Source organism: Mixophyes fleayi, chromosome 5 (assembly GCF_038048845.1).
Source record: "Mixophyes fleayi isolate aMixFle1 chromosome 5, aMixFle1.hap1, whole genome shotgun sequence".
In the NCBI taxonomy this organism is placed as follows: Eukaryota; Metazoa; Chordata; class Amphibia; order Anura; family Limnodynastidae; genus Mixophyes; species Mixophyes fleayi.
Window position 1 is genome coordinate 100775064 of NC_134406.1, and position 6000 is coordinate 100781063.

The 6000-nt window shown below is 37.6% G+C and overlaps 1 protein-coding gene across 1 annotated transcript in view; it reads right to left on the minus strand.

Moving 5' to 3' along the window:
• The window catches only part of ITPRID1 (ITPR interacting domain containing 1), a 126320-nt gene extending 121085 nt beyond the window's left edge, over positions 1–5235 (minus strand). Inside the window, exon 1 of the mRNA XM_075212605.1 lies at positions 5040–5235. The gene's annotated coding sequence lies outside the window, so the exon portion shown is untranslated. The remainder of the gene's footprint in view (positions 1–5039) is intronic.
• Positions 5236–6000: the final 765 nt, after the last annotated feature.

Below are 6000 nucleotides of genomic sequence, written 5' to 3' on the forward strand. Positions count from 1 at the left end.
GGTATAGCAAGGGCCATTTTCACAATGGGACTCATGGGGCTGCAGCCTCTCCACAGAAATAGGCTCAGGCCAGCCAAGAGGAAAACTTTTTTTTTTTGTGAGGGCATCTGGCATAGGGAGGGGAGGGGGTTTTGAAGTGATGAGCAGTGCGGGGTGGTTATGTGGACCTGGTTTCCAGGGTGGGGGGGTCCCGTCATTGAAGAGCGACAGGCAGCCAATAGTGAGGCTGCCTGTTGCTGAGAGGGGTGGGGGCTGTGCATAAAGAGGCTGTGAGTGACTCGTGCTGTACCAACATCCACACAGTCCCACCCACAGAACTGCCGCTCACTGAATGTTTTTCGTTTCAGCACCATTCTCTGTAAACTCTAGAGACTGGTGCGTGTAAAAATCCTAAGAGATCAACAGTTTCTGAGGTACTGAAACAACCCGTATGGCACCAACAATTATTCCACAGTAAAAGTCACTTAGATCACATTTCTTTTCTGTTCTGGTGTTTGGTCCGATAATAATTGCAATTTTTGTCCATGTCTGCATGCTTTTATAAATTGAGTTTCTGCCCCATGAATGGCTGATTAGGTATTTGCATTAACTAGCAGGTGTTCAGGTACACCTAGTAATAGGTGTACCATATATATATATATATATATATATATATATATATATATATATATATATATATATGATAACACATAATGGGAAGCGGAGGGAGAGACTATCATGGCCTTCTCCCGAAGGATGGTAGGAACAGTTGGGTATGACACAGCCTTAATGTCTCTTTTTGATATGGTTATATTTATCTATATCTTTTTTTTTTGCAAAGCTAAATATCAATATTTCTAATGGCATTGGTGACAGCTCTGATTATAGCAGCAAAGGCGAGTATGTCCCTGATCCTTCAGAGGAGAGAGGTTGAGACACTAGTAACAGCAGTGGTGAGATACTATTGCAGGGAAACCGTACTAAAATAAAAACAAAGATATTGTTCTGCACCCAAAATTCACTACCTGATTGCAGTGATCTTTTTAGACACAGAAAGCCGAATATCTGATGCAATGTCTAGCCAAACACTTTCTAAAGAAAGTAATGGATCTAGTTCCGAAACTAGTGTCTTGGGCGCATACTCAGAAATAAAAAAGCGTATTATATGCCACAAACATAATTTGTTTCCAACTCTACATGATCCATACTGTGAGAAACCTGTCTCAAAAATATCCCAGCATATTGAGCATGCTCATCCGAATGAGACGCTTTATTAATAGGGACATTTTATTCACCATTAAAAATTACACTGTAACCAGGTCGGATCAGATGTTGGTAAACATGAGTACATCTGTCAGAAATGTAAATAAATGGTAAGGCTGCTGTTAAATGCCAGAAGAGATACCCATAAGGAGAAAATGGAAGACTTTATTTTTCCATCAAACTTTTTGCATGTAGTAAACGATATGAAGCTTCTAGCTGGCCACGGTAATGAAAGATTTTAATCATTGTAGAATTTATTTATTTTACATTTTAGTTTCAAGTTTTTTTAAAAAAAAAACATTTAAACTTTTATTTTAAATGTAACAAAAATTGGCATTCACACTGCCTGCTATGTATAAATCAAATAGAGAGCGTGAATGCTGAGTATAATAGGTAGGTGCACATTAGAATTAGAATCCTGTGACATCATCATGTCAAGCCACTGTTAGATCAGGCAGGTGCAGTGGTCTCAGCTCGCACGGATCCATGTAAAAACGATCTATTGGTATAACCTATTTCCTATGTCATAATAAAGAGAAATTAGTCCATGCCATGATTTTACCACATCAAGCCCATTTTCCATGAGAATACAACCCTTTTCTGGTTGGGAAGTATGTATTAGTGTCTACTCTCCTCTGTGTGTTACTATCAGATCAATTTTACAATTCATCTATTAGGGCTGGGTATAGAGGGAAACTCATCTAGCCCATAAGGGTCTCAGATGAAAAATCAAGGCTATAGATGTGCACCTTAATCAGGAAGGTGCTGCACATCAGAAAGCAATGTTAATTAGGTAAACTGTAATATATTTTGCATTCATAAATTGCAGTAGCTCCCAAATTTATTCATTGACTCTTTAAAACATGAATAAAGTACTGTACACCTATTTGGTATACCTAATAAATTAATAAAATGAATTAATATGGCTTCACAGTTTACATGAAAATAAAGTACTTAGCTAAATTGATGCATTGCAAAATGCAAAAAACAATGTTCCCATCCCATTTTCTAGGTCTGAAAATTAGGAGAAATATAACCAATCGGCTTTTTCATGCTTTCTGTGAAAGTGCTTACAAAATATCCAGATTTGTAGTCATGAAAATACAGATTTGATAGATGTCGAGGTGGCTGAAAAAGAAGTTGGACTTTTTTGGAGCATAATTGAAAATCTTCAGCATAATTAGGCCTAAATGGCCTATCCATTCACTTGAATTGGATTCTAAAAAAAAAATCCAAAAAACACACCAGCATTTTCTGAAATAAATTTCCAAATTTCCACCTGGACAAAGCTGCAATGTGATTACTCTGCTTAGGATTTAATATTGTATTGGATACAAAATGAATAAAAGAAATCAACTAGAAACTTGCAAGGTCTCTTGTCATTATTAACTTACACAAAACCTGCCAACATTCCAGACATTACATCCACACACAGTCACTCATAACAGTTTATAAGGTGATGCTTTAAGCAATTTTAACATTTTGACATAGCTCTCCAACATTAATGACATTGTTTGGAGCATAAGAGAAATGTTTACAGATATAAAAATGTCTCTCCCACCTCATGTGATTCAAACTGAATGACTGAACCCACACTAAGCATTATTGTGACATTAACCCAGGTGATCTAAACTTCATTTAGTAAGTGCCTTTATTAGCACCTTAACTAAGTAAGTGATGTTAGATAAGTAATTGTGTGTGTTCTATGCAAATCATCTATCCTTAGTAACTTTTCTTACATAAACTTTAAGCATACTTGCGAAGTTTGGCAAATTCTGCTCCGGGAGATTGGGGGGGTGATGATCATGTGGGGACGAGGTTCGGTGAGTCACACCAATTGGCCCCATACCCTGATTGCCATCACATTTACTGACCTATTAAAGCAGGGGGTGGGCCACGATGAAGTGCAAATCATGTCACTAAGCCCACCCCTGTCACTTAACCATTGAAGCAGCCCGGGAACCAGAAGATTGACCTGCTTTCCCTGGAGTCCAGGAAGACTCCCAGAAATTCGAGAGTCTCCTGGACATTCCGGGAGAGTAGGCAACTATAATCTTAAGTAACACTGAAGTGTTAGTTAACTATTTCTATGCATGCACAGAATTGATCATTTTAGTAGTGCTCTGGCATAACTTAAATAATCAATTTTGCAGGAATGTGTTACTTCAGCAGAAAATCAGGTTTGCACATATGCAAAACTGATGTCCTCTTCCTTTTCCGCAAACTCTGTATGATAATGCGCAGCAGCTCCGTTTCGTCAGATCTGTCCTATACAGCAGCCGCAGAGCTGTCTAAGAAGCATCCGCGGCGGTGCTGTAGTGTATACAGCACCGCTGTGGACGCTTCTTAGACAGCGCCGCGGCTGCTGTATAGGACAGTGGCCACTTAGTTAGCTCAGGGGGGGTTTCTAGAGACTCAGAAACTCCCCCTGCGTGTGCCACTGCCTTCCAGATTTTACTACCAGCCTAGGCAAAACAGTGTTTCAGGTCATGTTACAATCTACAGCCTTGCATTTCTTGAGAAAATAACCCCATGACCCCATAAAGTTGTTATTCTGGATCGTACATTAAACGGTAACATTCATCATCAACAACAACATTTGTTTATATGAAGCCAGCAAATTACGTAGCGCTTTCCAATTTGGGACAAACACAGTAATAAACAATACTGGGTAAAACAAAGAGGTGAGAGAACCTTGCTTGCAAGCTTACAAACAATAAAATAGATCACAATTTAAAACCATGAAAATGTTATTCTCAAAGAAAAATATTCAATTTAATTGAATTAGTAAAAAATGCCAGTCAATTTATAATGTATTGTGCAGAACACCATAGCCACAGTAGCTGATTGCAACCAATGTCACTAATGTGTGTAGCCATTAGTCCATGCTGTCTACAATGAAACCTTTTAAGACAGGAATGGCAGGGACTAGACTTCTTATCGAAGATGCTGCTCTTGGAAGAGTTGAAGCTTGCAGCATTAGGTAAATTGCATACTATTTTATATTTAAACACAGTTACTAACCCATTGATGGAAAAACTTCACCTTTTCTAATAAGTAAAAATATACACACATTTAGTAAGTTAGTTGGACACAGGGGCAGGCTTGGCTGGGAGGCAGGGGATCATCTGCCCCCAGAGCCAGTTCAATAGTGGGCTACTTTGGGTTGGGTTACTGGGCCACTTGCATTTTGTTTCCTTTAAAATGTTCCTAATAGGCTGCTGAGTTGAGTCCTGCCCCCCAGGCTATAATTTGCTAGCCCTCCCCTGTTGTACATCATAGACTCTGACATTTGCGTATCTCACGATTATTGAAATTACTTATTTACTCAACATTTACTAAACAATTCATAACATGATAATGTATATATCATTAGGCTTGCAAACAGTCCACAAAGGAAAACATAATATAGTACTGTAAATATATGTGCACGACATACACATGAACAATGTGTAGTGTAATACAATATAACTGCTTAAAACCTGGATGTTTAAGTAAGTAAATGGCTTTTATAGGCTTTTATAACTTTATGGTTCTATTTAAGGCAAAACTGCACAATTTATCTTGGGATGTCATATTTAAATAGAGAGCCGAACAGACAGGTATCGGAACATACAAATAAAGATAAAAAGAACAGTTAGCAACAAGTAATTACTAGTTTTTATGCAGCATGATGATAATAAACATAAATACTGAAATATACTGACAGCTACCATGATTGGATTTATATCTCCAGTATATATAATACATTCTTGTAAATTTGACTCCTTGAAGAGAAAAAAAACAATATTTCCTACCTTCTGAAGCATGGGTATTTGCTACATCTTGCAATCCTGAAGGATGATGTGAGACTCAGAAAGTTTCTAATGGAAGCCATTGAATTTAATTCAGGTCCTGCTTTTGACCATAGTTATTTCTATATTCTCTGGTCAAGAGGTTGCATTAGTGACTGGCACGAAACTGAAAAGAAAACCCACTAAAACATTTGCTTAATCTTAGACTGTATTTCCCTATTCCCACCCACTAGACAAAAGGCAAACCTGTTTTTCTAGGTAAACATTAGGTATTACACTTACAAGGCAGACAAAAGAGCTGGGAGCTGATTGCTTGAGGTACTGGAGTTAAAATGACGTTAGTTTAAAATAGACTGACAAACTGATTGGAACCAGAATAGGTAGATAAAATACAGGCTGTCATCTCTGAACTTTGCATATTTTCCAATGTGTCCACTTGTCAGCGTGGAGAAAGAAAAACAGAAGCTGTGGATATTTCACTGCAATTAAAGGCTTCACTTAATGTTTGTGACTGTAAGATTACATTGTCATTTTCAAAGTTAATGCACAATAGGCATCACAAATCAAGCTCGACATTGCCCAGTATGGTCCAGATTGCTCGTGTCATGGAAAAGAACTCTAATAATAACTTCTCAAAAATTCTAACAAATTCTTTGCAAAGTTTTCCTAGGGAGGAGAATCCCTCTTTGTTACATTTGTTAAAGAACGAATAGATCTTGGTTAACATGTAGCAGGGTTGCAGAACATATGAGTCATGCAGACATTCAGCTCATTTGTAAATGTTCAACAGACAGAGGCCAAACATATTTACTAATGGTTTTATAGAGCAGTGTAGTACCGTAGTACAAACATAAAAAAGTCTCCATACAGATCATGGTTGACATTTGCTAAAATAATATTTATTAATGTTTCCTATAATTTGTCTTCTGCTTTGTCACTTAAATCCCCATCCTCTTGTTAGTAA